Genomic DNA, 15,000 nt, shown 5'->3' with positions numbered 1-15,000 from the left:
ATCCGCATAGGAAGAAACTAGTAAAACCGCCCTCGTCCCCTTATGGGACGGAGTCCTCCCGTTAAGGGAATCATAAACCAATGCAACATAGCTTGCATAAAGGAACAATTCTATTAGAATTATCCCAGATAAGGTACATAGAATAAATGCTCAATTATACCAATAAATTGACACAGGTGAAAGAGACGCAAGGTTCTCAAGAACAAGTTTATTGACAGACAATAAATAGACAGGTTAACAACAATTATATATATATATAAAAAGAGGATAACCTAAAACTTTAAGCATAAGTATGATAGTAAACAGAACTTGTTTATCTGAAAGAAAAAACATTAAATGCCACTTTTTTTAGATACCGAGGTATCAAGTCATAAAAGTCTGTATTACAAATCAATCACATTAGCGTTAGAAACGCTCGGCACACATGTCTGCACTTATGCTAGGTTCACCTTTGGAAATGGAACAGTCTATATGGGCAACTCAGTGCCCTCATTTAGTTTGTAGTACAGTATGTAACTACACACTCACCCTGGAATTAATCGTCCCAATTAAAGCCACTGTTCCTCGCAGAGTTAAACAGTAGGGTTAACGACGCGACCCACTGCTACCACAGATCTCTTTAGTTCCTCTACTTGCTTCGCATAGTGGCGAAAGAACACTCTGGAAGACTTCCAGCCAGTGTATGAACGGAGATGTTCAAAATCCATACAATTAAAGAAATTTAAGGATGAGGCAACTTTCCTCGGATCGTGACCTGCGGGTGTAGTGTCAGGATCCGCTTTGCGAATAAAATATGTGATTTTCGCTCTGAGTTGATTCAGAGATAAATTTGAGCCTGATGTTTCTCCCCTGAATAGTTGACCACCCTTGAAGTCTGAAGTTCTACGAAGATAGACCTTTAGGCATTCTACTGGACATAGAGATGCATCTTCTTTCAGAGGGCAGATTCTCCAGGGACCCCACCTGTTGGTGGGTAACTCATTCTTGGCGAGAAACGTAGGATCCAGAAACAGGTTCAGTTCTCCCCCATCCAGGAACTGAACACGACCTGCTCTCGAGAGGGCTACGATCTCACTAACCCTGGCCCCGGACGCGAGTGCAAATAGGAAAATAACTTTTTGTGTCAAATCCTTTAACGCACACTCTTCATTGCTCAACAGAGAAGCGAAATGAAGAACTTTGTCTAAAGACCATGAAATGGGCTTTGGAGGTGCTGAAGGTCTGAGCCTAGCGCAGGCTTTCGGAACTTTATTAAAGATCTCGTTACCTAGGTCGACCTGGAAGGCATATAGAATGGGTCTTGTCAAAGCAGACTTACACGCTGAAATCGTGTTAGCTGCCAACCCTTGACCATGGAGGTGTATGAAGAAAGATAAGCAGAAGTCTGTCAAGATCTCCTGCGGACTCTTCGCCTTGACAAAGGCCACCCATTTTCTCCAAGATGACTCATATTGCCTTCTAGTAGATTTGCACTTATATTCCTCTAGGAAGTCTATGCTGGCTTTCAAAATCCCGAAACGCTTTCTCACCGCTAGGGAGAGAAAATCATGAGCTGCAGGGTCCGGGTTTTCTGTAATGAAGCGCAGACAGTCGACTTCTGGACTCGCTGGGTCAGAACTGGATGTGGTAGCGGCACAAACTTCAGCTGTAGTTCCAATGCCAGGGGGAACCACACGCTGTTCGGCCACTTGTGGGCCACTATTGCCGCTACCCCCTTGAAGGATCTCAGTTTGTTGAGGACCCTCAACAGAAGGTTTTGAGGAGGGAACAGATAAATCCTGGACCATCTGTTCCAGTCGAGGGACATCGCGTCCACTGCTTCCGCTAAGGGGTCCTCGTACGGGGACACGTACAGGGGCAACTTCTTGTTGTCTTTCGTCGCAAAGAGGTCTATCTGCAGTTCTGGGACTTGATTCAGAATGAAGGAGAATGATCCTGCGTCTAAGGACCATTCCGACTCTATCGGTGTGAACCTGGATAGAGCGTCCGCTGTCACGTTGCGGACTCCTTGAAGGTGAACTGCCGACAGGTACCACTTCTTCTTTTCCGCCAATCGGAAAATGGCCTACATCACCTGGTTGAGAGGTGGTGACCTCGATCCTTGTCGATTCAAGCATCTCACAACTACCTCGCTGTCCATCACCAACCTTATGTGGATCGAGTGACGCGGGGAGACTTTCTTTAAGGTAAGGAGCACTGCCATAGCTTCTAGTAAGTTTATGTGAAAGGTCTTGAATAGCTTGGACCAAGTCCCCTGGACTTTTTTCCGATGAGAGTGACCTCCCCATCCCTCCTTTGAGGCGTCTGAGTGAATCGTCACCGACGGGGGAGGTGGCTGAAGAAGAACCGACTTCTTTAGATGTCTGGCTTGGGACCAAGGCCTGAGAAGAGTACGTAGCCGAAGCGGAACTGGTCTTCTCAGATCTCTTCACGCGTTTGATGCATAACTTCTCCAAACTCCGGTTGCATCCTTTAGCTGTGCTCTTAGCACTGGGTCTGTCACCGAAGCAAACTGGAGAGAGCCCAGTACTCTCTCCTGTTCGCGTCTTGATATCCTTTCGGAATCTAGAAGTCTCTTGACAGAACCCGCTATCTCCTTCCTTTTCTTCACCGGGATGGAGAAACGGTGTGACAAAAGGTCCCAGTGGATTCCCAGCCACTGGAACTTTTGAGGTGGAGAAAGTTGAGACTTTTTTCTGTTGATCTTGAAGCCTAGGTACTCTAGGAACTGGATCACTTGACTGGAAGCTCGCAAGCATTCTGTCTCGGATGCTGCCCACACCAACCAGTCGTCCAGGTAGGCTACTACCTGAATTCCCTTTAGGCGTAATTGTTTGAGAGCTGCGCTCGCAAGCTTCGTGAAAATCCTCGGGGTTATGTTTAGCCCGAATGGCATGGCTCTGAAGGCGTATAGTCTTCGTTGTAGCCTGAACCCTAGGTAGGGGGAGAGTCAACGGCTGATTGGGATGTGCCAATAGGCGTCTGACAAGTCTATAGGGACGGAATATGCCCTCTTGGGCAGTAAGGTCCTTATGTGTTGCAGTGTTAGCATTTTGAATTTGCAATTCACTATGAACTTGTTGAGTGGCGACAAGTCCAGAATGACTCTGAGCTTTTCCGAGTCTTTCTTGGGAACACAAAACAGCCTCCCTTGGAATTTGATGGACTTCACCTTTCGGATCACATTTTTCGCCAACAGTTCTTGAACGCACTCCTCCAGAACGGGGGTGGAGTGTTGGAAAAACCGAAGGCACGGGGGTGGAGTGCTGTACCAGCTCCAGCCCAGTCCATTCTTGAGTAGGCTCTGGGCCCAGGGATCGAAGGTCCATCGATCCCAAAATTTCAGAAGTCTCCCTCCTACCGGTATCATCTCACTTGGACTGCCGTCCTGAGGTCTTGCCTCCCTGACCACGACCACCCCTGAATCCCCTTCCCCTTGAGGGGCGCCTAGACGAGCCTCTGGCTGCTCCTCTAGGCTTTGCTCGAAAGGAAGAAGACTGCCCTTCGAACGTTGGGGTGAATGCCGTGGACTGTGTCGACACAGCCTGGGGTACCCACTGAAAAGTGGTCGGGGTTTGTGCCACCATCTGGGGCACTGGAGGCAATGGCAATTGCAGTTGCTGTTGCTGTCTAAAGGGCTTGGCTGGCCGAGACGGTAGCCTAGTCCTCATATTCTTCCTCTTTGGTTGAGGACCCTCATCCGGGGAAGACTTTCTTTTGATAGCCAGGCCCCACTTCTGGAGAAGGTTTCTATTCTCCAAGGCGGCCTTATCAACAACTTCTTTGACCAAATCGGTAGGGAAAAGGTCTTTTCCCCAAATGTTGGAGGAGATTAGTTTCCTTGGCTCGTGCCTCACCGTAGCCGAGGTGAACACGAACTCCCTGCAAGCTCTCCTCGCCTTGACGAAGCCATAAAGGTCCTTCGTCACTGTGGCCAGATGAGTCTTAGCCACCACCATGAACATTTCATGGACCTTGGGGTCACTTGCCATCGTCTCAAGAGTAGTCTGAAGAGACATTGAGGCAGCCAGTCTTTCTTTTGTCTCGAACTCTCTTCGCAAAAGAAAGTCAGACAGCTTGGGGAGGTCCTCGCCGAACTACCGTCCGGCGATATCAGCCTCCAACTTTCCAACTGAGAACGTAAGATGGACGTCCTTCCAGTCTTTGTGGCCCATAGGCAGGGCCAGCGACAAGGGTTTACACTCCTCCAGGGAGGGGCAAGGCTTGCCGGCCTCGACTGCTTTTAGTACAGCCGCAAACCCTTTTTGTAAAAAGGGGAAGGCCCTAGCAGGAGAGGACACAAAGGAAGGGAGCTTCTTGCTCAATGCAGCTACCTTTGAGTTAGAGAAGCCCCTCTCTTTCATCGAGGATGAAAGTAAAGCTTAAGCCTTAGCATGGTCCATCACTATGACCTCCTTCGGCTCTGTCTCCTCCTTTGAAGCTGGTTCCTTCCTCAGTCGGACATAACAGTCCGGATATGATGCCTTGCTGGGCCAGAATTCCACCTCCTCTAGGGGAACTGAGCCCAGCTTATCCGAGATGACGATCTTTCCAGTCGTCATCGGCATGTGCTCAGCATACCTCCATGGGTTAGCATCTGAGCACAAGGGAAGGTCTTTCACATTGAGCCTTTTCTGGGGTCCATGTGATTCTGCAAGGTACTGCATCCGCAGTTCCATTGCAGCCGCCTTCTCCTGATTCTCCTTCTGCATTTGTTGGATCATTCCAACAATCGAAGAGAGGGCCTGTCCCAGCTCTACTGGGAGACCGGCCGATGTTGAGGGAATAGGCTCCGGAATCTGAACCGGAGTAGCCGACACCTCGTCGACCTCTTCCTCTACAACGTCTGGGGCTTGAACTTCATCCTAGCCTTCTGCCAGGAGGTCTTCCTCCAGACGCTCGTCCACGTCAGACATCCTGTCATCTAACTGGATGTCTTGCATCGCGACCGCGACTTCAGCATCCACCTGGATCTGAGCTTGGGGGATCTCCTCTTGAGGCTGGGGAATCACTGCATCAGCTGATGCCTTAGGGAAAAGATACGCCCTCATCTTCTCACTTGGAAGATAAGGGCCAGAGGTGTTCTTTTGGAAGCCCCTTACCCAGGTACGAAGCTTCTCCCTTGCTTTATCCCTTGATTCCGCCGTCCTAGGGGAATCAAAGGCCTCAGTAATCAGGTTAGTGCACACAGTACATACCTGAGGGTCCCAATACTGGAGATCATCCTTGGAGACAGCGCATGCTGCGTGTCTCCTACAAAACTCATGTCCGCAGAGGTTCTTGCTGCGGACGTTGCAGAAAACACTTCCGCACTTCGGAGGGTCCTCCTGTAAAGAGAAGAAATTTCCATGAGTATCAAGTGAACTATGTATCACTGGATATGCATAGTATAGCATAACAATTCAGAAAGGAAAGACACACACTTGTGTTTCCCTCACAACCCATTGTTGCAGCCTTCCAGATAATAAAATCAAATGGTTAATCTCTTCTAGAATAACTAATGCAAAGTTTCCAGAGGAAACAGGTGGAGCTCACACCTAACCAATGATTTTAAAATCCTGGATAATCGACAGGAAAGAACTCACTTTCCTATCTGTAGGGCAACAGCAAAGGGCTGTGCAAGAAAACACAAAAGTGTTAGAACACACAGTGCTGTACCAAAACCCATACTATAGTTTTCTTCTTACAGTATATGTTATACTGAAGAATACTGGTACAGTATAGGAGGTTATGTGCCGGCCGGCAAGTCATAACTAGCTTTAAAGTATACTACTTAACAGCTATAAGGCGGCAGAACGCTGGTTCAAATGCATTTTCCGGCCGGCAGCAACAGCCAATGTCGGCCGGCAATGACTGCCGGCCGGCAACTACACCAGGTAGTACCCGGCTGCCGGCCACACTCTTTGTGACCGGCAGACAAGAGCTGACATAAGCCGGCCGGCAAAGGTACAGGACCAATGCCAGCCGGCAGCAAAAGAACCATAGGACTACAACCGCCCGGCTGCCGGCCTCATAGGCCGGCAGCCGGGTTGGGTACAGCACTAGAAGAAAAACAGAATGGATGCCGGGATAAGAGTGTACACTACCTCCAAGCCCGGCAATCCGAAAGAGTGCATATAAGGAAGGGGAGAATCTAATTCAGGCTTCCTGACCAATGCCGTCGGACTCTGCAGCCGGCATGGATGAGGAACCAAGGGAGGTCCGGGCAGCACTCAAAACAGAAGACCCTTGCCGGCCGGCAGCTCTGCCGGCCGGCAAGGGACTGAGTCAATTCCACGTCCTAACCTATTCTAGGTCCAGATGTAGAATGACGTACAGTACTGTAATGGCTAGGCCATTACGGAGATAGAGGGGGAAGGGACAAAAGAGGGTCCTACCAACCTTGCTTTAGTGACGGATCACCCGTAGCCAAGAAATTTATCTTAGCCTAAGGGAGATCCAAGGGGGGAGGCCAGCAATACTTGCCAGCTCCCAGAGCACCAAAGCAAGGAAGGTGTTACTACTCCCATGGAAAGAAACTTATCCTCCCCCGAGAACAACAACAAGGACTAGTCTGGTAGATCACAAAAGAAGGAATCATCTCGTACAGAAACCTTCGGTAGTGACCTAAGGAGGCTAAGCCACCTATGTCTGTGTCAGGCCAGCGAGGGAGACTCTACCCCAAGCCAGACAAACACAGACTCAGACTAAAAAACTCTGTTGTTCTGTCCCTCTTTGAACCAGACTTACTGGAACAGGAAGGTACAGTAACACCCCAGTATAGTTTTATCGAAAATTAATTCAGATAAACCACTTAGGGATAAGCCTAAGGCTTAAACAGAGGGAAAGAGATTGCGTACCTTCTCCGAAGAAAAGAAAGCAACCGGGGAGTATGAGAAAGTATACTAAGGCTCCATAAGCAACTTAGCCTAGGCACCAAGAGAATCGATTACCTAAATCACCGAAACTCACTCGTATACTATCTTGGAAATATTCCACAAAATCTTAAATGTATAAAACATAGCCTAAAGCTTCAATAAAATTTTAATACACTCGGAAAAACCAAAATCATGCATGAAGTACTAGGACCAAACGACTAGGCTACATGGCCTAGCGTAGGCCAGAATGGCGAATACTTTGCCAAAATAATACTAAGCACGAAAGGAAATCCTATGTAATGCTAAATAGCTAAAATTTATTAAAGCAAAACAACCGGGAATGTCGCTCTGACTAACTAAACTTATACCTAGCGAGCGACAGCGTCCATGACGCCTCCGGTAGGCTACGGCTCTTGTAACAAAGATTAAACCTATTAATCACTTAAAAATTTACCAAGAGCCTACATTTATACATAAAAGACATGGTACTCAACTTATCAGAGGCCGACGAAGATGGAGAAGCCATGAAAAGCAGAATAAATCCAAGATTTGCGAGAAACACAGGAAAAAAACACCGAGTTGTTAAGCTACGCAAAAAGGAATACAGATGGCGCCAGGATTGGCGCCAGGCACGCTTACGAAACGGGAGATAGGGAGCCTTGGGAGCGGCTCCCCCTTTTTCTTTCCCGAATTCGTTTCTTGCCAATTGCCCCCTGCGATACGAAATCTCTGTTCGGGGTGCAGATTGCCATGTGGCGTGTCAAGAATACGTCCTCTGATATGTCGCGATATCCCTTTCACGCGGGATATTCGCTCCAGGAGTTAGAATTCTGGTACCTTAAGGTAAATTCTCTGGGAATATCGCCGTAGTTGTAATATACTCTAGGAAGCTACCCTATAGGAACTTCCATCAGGACGACATGGCTTGAGCCCAATATATATATATATATATATATATATATATATATATATATATATATATATATATATATATATATATATATATATATATATATATGGGTATATGTATCATTGCAGTATATATATATATATATATATATATATATATATATATATATATATATATATATATATATATATATATATATATATATATATATTTGATGTGCAGCAGGGTCCAAAAAACATCAGTTAAAAGGCCATAATTTATTTAGAGACGTTTCGAACATTGCAATGCTCATTATCAATCTATAAAAGATGTAAATATAAAATCCTTAAAATTTATACAATAATTTAAAACAAAATAGTAAAATAATATCAAAACTTTATTGATTTTATAACAGAAAATCGTAAAAAATAAAACAGTAAAAACACAAGAGTACCAGTGCTCACCAGACCATCCATAGGAAAAGGTGAAGAACGAGTAAAAATTATTACCCATCTATGACTTCAGTTATGCTAAGAAAAGAGAAGCGGAGGTGTTAGAGTTTAAAGAAGGAACAAGCTGTTTAATGTATAATGACTCAAGGGTAGTTAGAAATTCGCTGTTTTGTCCCACCAATAATTGGAAAGTGTTTTTTGTTTTCTTGGATCTTGCAAATGGTGGGTATGATTTGTTATATTAGGAAATTCTGGGTTACCAAGTCTCTGACCCGTTCTAAAGCTGTATCCCATATGGCTACAGTATCTCACTTGCAACAACCTTCGGCAAGATCCAACATAGATACCGGGACATCCCGGGCACTTGAATTTATAAATGATGTGGGACCTCATGAAGGTCTGCAGTTTGTCTTTGTAGCAAAGAAAATACATTAATTTTGAGTGGATTGATTGGGATTAGTTGGATGTTGTGGCAGCCAAACTCTTTATTTTTCCATTATATTTTAAGTTTCGTAGGTAAGGAATTGTGGCGAAAATATTTCTCTTTTTGACATTATACGATGGTACTGTAGTGGAGAAATGTCATAAGAGACGCTTGTTAATAACCTTATGAACCATACTTTCAGGGTAAGAGTTTTGCTTGAAAAAATTAACCAGAAATAAAATCTCCTTATGAAAGAGTGACCAACTCGAGGAATAACGCAGAGCCCTGTAAACAAGTGTGTGTATATAGTGTTTAGTTTAAAATTAAAAAAACAGGAACTATAAAAATTGTTGGCAAGTCCAGTGTATGTCTTTTTCCGATACACAGATGTTATAAATTCACCATTGTCTCTGCTTACGTTAATGTCTAAAAAAGGTCGAGAGTTGTTGTTTTCTTTTTCTATAGTGAATTTTATATTTTGGTGTTGAATATTTATATGGCTTAAAAACATTTCGCTATGCCATGGTTGTTTAAATAACACAAAAGTGTCATCAACATATCTTCTATAATACACTGGCTTACAAGTGTCTGGACAACTATTTAAAAAATTTTCTTCAAAAGAGGACATAAACATATTAGCAAACAAAGGTCCTAACGGAGAACCCATGGCAAATCCATCGACCTGCGAATAAAGTTGGCCATTAAAAGCAAACATGGAGTCTTGCACAGCAAGCTCAAGAAAAGTTTTAAAATAATGTCTATTAAAACCATGAAAAATAATTTGATCGTCATAAAAAATTTTATCTAAAATAATAGCAATCGTTTCATTTAGTGGCACGTTTGTAAAAAGAGATTCTACACCAAAACTTGTCATATGAAGATCACCATCTTGTAAAACTATTTGTTGCTGAAACTCATAGCCATTATTAGTGAGAACTGATTGCACAAGAAATTACTGAGTAAAGAGACAAGGTGTTTTGATATTGTATAAGACGGGTTGTTATAGGCTGCCATAATGGGTCTGATAGAAACTCCTTCCTTATGTATCTTTGGTAGTCTATATAGAATGCTAAAAGAAGAACCTATCACAAAAAGCTTCTAATACGTTGTTTCATTTAAGATACCTTCATTTTTTAGTTTTCTCAAAAATCTGTTAATTATGTCTTCTCTTTTGTAAATGTCTAAAAAATTTGGTTCACCATGTAACTTAAATTTAGTTTGGTCAGCAAGAATGTTATCAACCTTATCAAAATAGTCTGATTTATTGAGCAGCATAACACCTTTACCCTTATCTGGTTTACAAATAATCAAACTATCTCGTTTGCCTAGTCTTTGTAGGATACTCAAATCCTCCTTCCTGAAAAACGGTGTCCAAGACACTCTCAACTTAGTGTAAGTTTTATGTAACAGAAAAGACAACTTATGTTGCAAACCACTTGGGTCATTGATCAAATTTAAGCCCTTGAGTCGTTGAAAAAGCATTTCGAAAGGAAAGTAGAAGTCTGCATACTTAGGTCTGTAGGAGGGTAAATTGAAATCCAAGCCAAATGATAACAAAAACTCTTCTCTTTTGGAGAGAACATAGTTAGAAAGATTGAAAATACAACAGTTTCTCTTATTAAAATTAGGAGTAACAACACCTAGTGCTTTCAGTTTCTTTTGATGTCGTAGTTGTACAGATGAGACATAATCATTTATAAAATCATTAAAAAGTTTCTGATAAATAAAACGGTCAATAATAGATAAATCCTGAAAAAGTTGTTCTCGTAGGCGACAAATATTTATCAGAAACTTTTTAATGATTTTGTAAATGATTATGTCTCATCTGTACAACTACAAAATCAAAAGAAAATCCAGGAATGACTAGAGAGAGTATTTAGACAGTAAAGCAAATGAGGCTGACAAAGCTATGAATTAAGGAAGTGGCTATGGTGTAGGAATTGCTCATATAATTATTAATAAAATCTTGAATGGGCAATGAAGAAAAAGCATATACCTATCAAAAAGAGAGGTGGCTCTATTATACCAACAGAAGATGAAGAAAGACGTTGGATGGAACACTTTAGTGAAGTTATAAATAGGAGATATGAAAGGAATAATTTGATTAATATACCTGAAGCTGATGAAGACCTTGATGGGCCCATGAATGAATTCAGTGTGTTTGAAGTCGAAGCTATCCTTAAAAAACTAAAGCTGGAAAGCCCCGGTGTAAAGGTTTCAATTTACCCCCAGATTCAAATTACCCCCCCCCCCCCGGTAACTTGAAACCGGTTTCAGATTACCGGGGGGGGGGGGGGGGTTTGAAACCGGTTTCAAGTTACCCCCTCTGTTTTCAAGTTACCCCCTCATCAGAATGATAAATATTTCGTGTGACATCGCAAATATGTATCATACATTTATTGCTGGCTTCGCAGCAGTAGGAAAAGTAGTTTAATTTTGTATTTAAGACCAAAAATATTGTATTAGTGAACTATATGACACGTTGAAAGTCACAGACTGTAATTTAAGGTTTTGTGATAAAGGCGAGGTAAAATTTTATTTTATTTCAGTGTTCGTGTGATTGTCGATATTTTCGTATTTAAGATCTAACGTGCCATATGATTAATTAATACACGATATTTGAAGTTACAGACTGTCATTTGAGGTTTAGTGATAACGGTGAGGTAAAACTTCATTTTATATCAGTGTGAGCGTGATTGTCAAGATTTTTTTTTTCTCTTTTTTTTTTTTTTTTTTTTTTTTTATCTCCAGTAGATTCCATTCATGTGCTTTAGGTGCATGAGCTTCGGCCGGCAATATGCCTGGAGAAATTGACACAAAAAACATTCAGAATAAATGGTGTTGATTACTTTATTATTTATACAAATGCATATATATATTTATATATATATATATATATATATATATATATATATATATATATATATATATATATATATATACTGTATATATATATATATATCCATATATATATATATATATATATATATATATATATATATATATATATATATATATATATATATATATATATATATATATATATATATATATATATACTCACACATCTTTTGAACAAGGGCAGCCAACGCGCAGCTTAAGGTGTCAATCACCAAAACTCATTTGTGGCGGTGCCGATTCTCCCTAATCCCAATGCTTTCGCTTCACTAAGACAAAGGAAGGAAACTGACAAATTAGGAGATATGACATACACGTTGCCACTGGATCAGTTCACTGAGACCTTTGGTCAAATCCTATTAAATGCATGAAGATTAGCTTCCTCATTCACTGTCTTGCAAAATAGGCTTCCGTAAAAACCATAGTAAGTTCTCAGCGTCGTGTTTTTTCGCCCAGAAGAAAGAAAAATGGTATACAATGTCTATCAGTTTTTTTTTTAAATGGGAAAATGATAATGAGATTGTAAAATTTGGAATTGACCAAACAATCAAACGTGTCACAGATGCACCCAACATATCAAAAACGACTTTGTTTCAGATTTGCAAGGAAAATTGGGTCAAAGGTATTTAGCATACTGATAACATTATAAAGGAAAACATGAAAATAGTCTGAATTAACTAATTCATTGAATCTTTTGTGGTAGTACTAACTTCATCTGACGAAGTCATCATAACCACGTTTGTTAACACAACCTTTGTTGTAGAAATTTTTTTTCGATTAATTACATAAATTCTAAAACAATAAAATCACCTATGTAAATATACCATATTAATCATAGTTAATTAAATCCTTTGTAAAGAATCCTGTCTTTTAATAATCAATCAGAATTGAAAACTGAATTCATTTGATATCAAAATTAAGATTATTTCTGTTAGTATGATGATCGTTTTATACCAATTTTGCTCTTTGTTATATTGAAGAGTTTCGATTTGTCACCACGTGGTTGTAAACAAAATAGAGCGAAGGAAACAATTTGGAGAGCGTATCAAATTAAAAGATATATTCTTAGACCGTTCAAATCCGGGTGAATGACTAATTAGCTGACCCTTTTCTCCTTTTCTTGGATCGCCCATAGATTAAAGCGGTCAAGCCAGGTGTGCTTTCAAAATGACCCAAGAGAATTAGCAATGCCGCTATTGGGCTCCGAGTTTGCTCATAAAATGGTTTGACTATATTCAAGGCCAATATATAAAGGTCGGTCGGACAGAACTGTCATCTTCCCGCCACTGGCTGACTGTGACGTCACTCCGGCTCCAACTGGTGATTCTCTGTTAGGCCGTGGCTTTGTATATTAAGGCATTATTGTTATTTCCTTTGAATTATTCTTCCTCTTGACTACTTAATTTGATACTTCCGTTATCAGAAAATTCTGAGAATGCCTAAACAATTTTATTGATAAAATAATATTACTGTAGACAGTACAGCAGTGTGAATTCATCAGTGAGAATTGAAGGAAACTCGGTTGTAGTTGTAACTTTTATTAATGAAAATAATATGTACACACTTAAATATAATCATTAATAAAAACTATTTACACATATCTAAATATTTAACTTTAAATATAAAAATTCATTGCTTGAACATCCTGAAATGTAAAAACTATTTAAACATCTAAATATTTAACTTTAATTTTTTTCTGGCATCTCCCCGATCATTTTCAATTTTTGTCTTTCTTTTCTTAATTTTGAGAGCATTATTTAAGTACCTTAGTCTAAAATATATAGATATCTTTGCAAAAAAATCAATAATGTCGTATGGGACCTTTACTCTTGATCGTTGCAATTCAGCAACAAGAGATTTTTTGCACGATTTCCCTTCTAAAAGTGATGAACCGTGGATCGTGTTGAAAACTTCTCGTAGTACAATTAATTGAGAATAAAATTCACCTGATGGCATGTACAATTCACCTCTGTTTACTATCCCAATCCACGATTCATTTGAATTTTTACACTCTTTCATCTGTCTTCCTAATTGTGGATATTTTGTAGAAAACTTTTTTACAATATAACCACCTATATATTTAAGAGCTTCATCTTCAATTACAGTGGCAGCCGTTTTTTCGTTTTCTTTATCTAGAATTTTATTGTTTATATCTTCTGAGGGGCATTCAAAATCTAAATCTTTAAACAATGAGCTGGTCAAGTACAGTTCTAATGCTAATTCTCTATCATCACTGTATTTGGAATTGCATGCAGATTCATTTATCAACATATCATAATTGTTGCCCTTTGCAATGATGTTCGTTTTTTCACTAATTATTTTTACATCTTTCCCCAGAATCAATGACCTCAGTTTAAACTTAAATTCAACAGCATTGGGGTGATCGTATGTGCCCTTCATTTGCCTTATGCAACTAAACAGATGTTCTACACAGTCTTGATTCAGCTTTTGAGTCATGATATAATCTACATTAAAAACATCTTTAACCATATTAGAAAGACCAATAACAGATTTACTTGAAAGAAGTATGCCCTTCTGAAATTTGTATAGACACCTTATTTTTTGAGATTTTACTTTTAAAGAAGTCATTACCATTATAACCTTTTCCAAAGTATTTATTTGAAAATCTTTATTGATCCCAAAGCCATTTCTCGCTGGTATATCGCCATACATGTTGCTTGAATTCATTATATCAAACCAGTCGTTTTCAGACATCCATAAACAGAACAGTTATTTGGCATTGTCGGTTAAGCGACTGCTTCCGTTGTAAATAGAGACAATATAGCTTTGGTTGTAACAAGGTAACTGACCGCTACGCAAGGTTTTGTATGCCTGGGCAGGGTCAATTTTAGCGAAGGCCTTGATTGTGGCGAGCTTGACGAGTCCTGAAGGGTGAGTCATGGATAATCCCCTGTCCGACCGACCTCTATATATTGGCCTTGACTATATTATACCCATAGATGCAATATAACAATAGAACTCCTTGTGTCCATATATCTTTTTGTTTATTCATATATTCTGTCAGTGATAATGCATAGTAACTTCGTAGTATTTGGATGCTATGCACGTGAAAAATAAAAGCTCAAATATAAATTAACAACATTCATGTTGTCGTGCAGACAGAATTAACGTTGTGTAAGCTACTGTTAGCTCGATTCAATTTAAACCAGAGGACTTTAAAGATGGTATGAAGTCTCGATTTCTATGTATTGCTGTTTTGTCATTTGATGAAATGAGTGATAAGAAAGAATGGAGCTATGACAAAGGGGCAGAAGTCCTATATTAACCGCATGGAAATGTACAGGTGACTATGCTGCGAGGTCTTTTTTTTTTCTTTATGATACATTTCAGGTAAAATTCTAGAACATTTTATCACTCAGTTTTTCAATAATTTTCCATTTCGAGATCAACAACAGAGAAACAAAAATCCATACATGAATCCACCACTTACTACTCTGGAAGATGGTTTGAATAGTATTT

General features: G+C 40.4%; 1 protein-coding gene across 2 annotated transcripts in view; it reads right to left on the bottom strand.

Moving 5' to 3' along the window:
- LOC137643931 (PDF receptor-like) overlaps positions 1-15,000 on the bottom strand; it is a 546,960-nt gene that overhangs the window by 486,431 nt on the left and 45,529 nt on the right. The gene's annotated exons all lie outside the window — the stretch shown is intronic.

Source organism: Palaemon carinicauda, chromosome 1 (assembly GCF_036898095.1).
Source record: "Palaemon carinicauda isolate YSFRI2023 chromosome 1, ASM3689809v2, whole genome shotgun sequence".
Classification (NCBI taxonomy): Eukaryota; Metazoa; Arthropoda; class Malacostraca; order Decapoda; family Palaemonidae; genus Palaemon; species Palaemon carinicauda.
The sequence above is the reverse complement of the archived record's forward strand: the minus strand, read 5'-3'. Positions and strand labels throughout refer to the sequence as shown.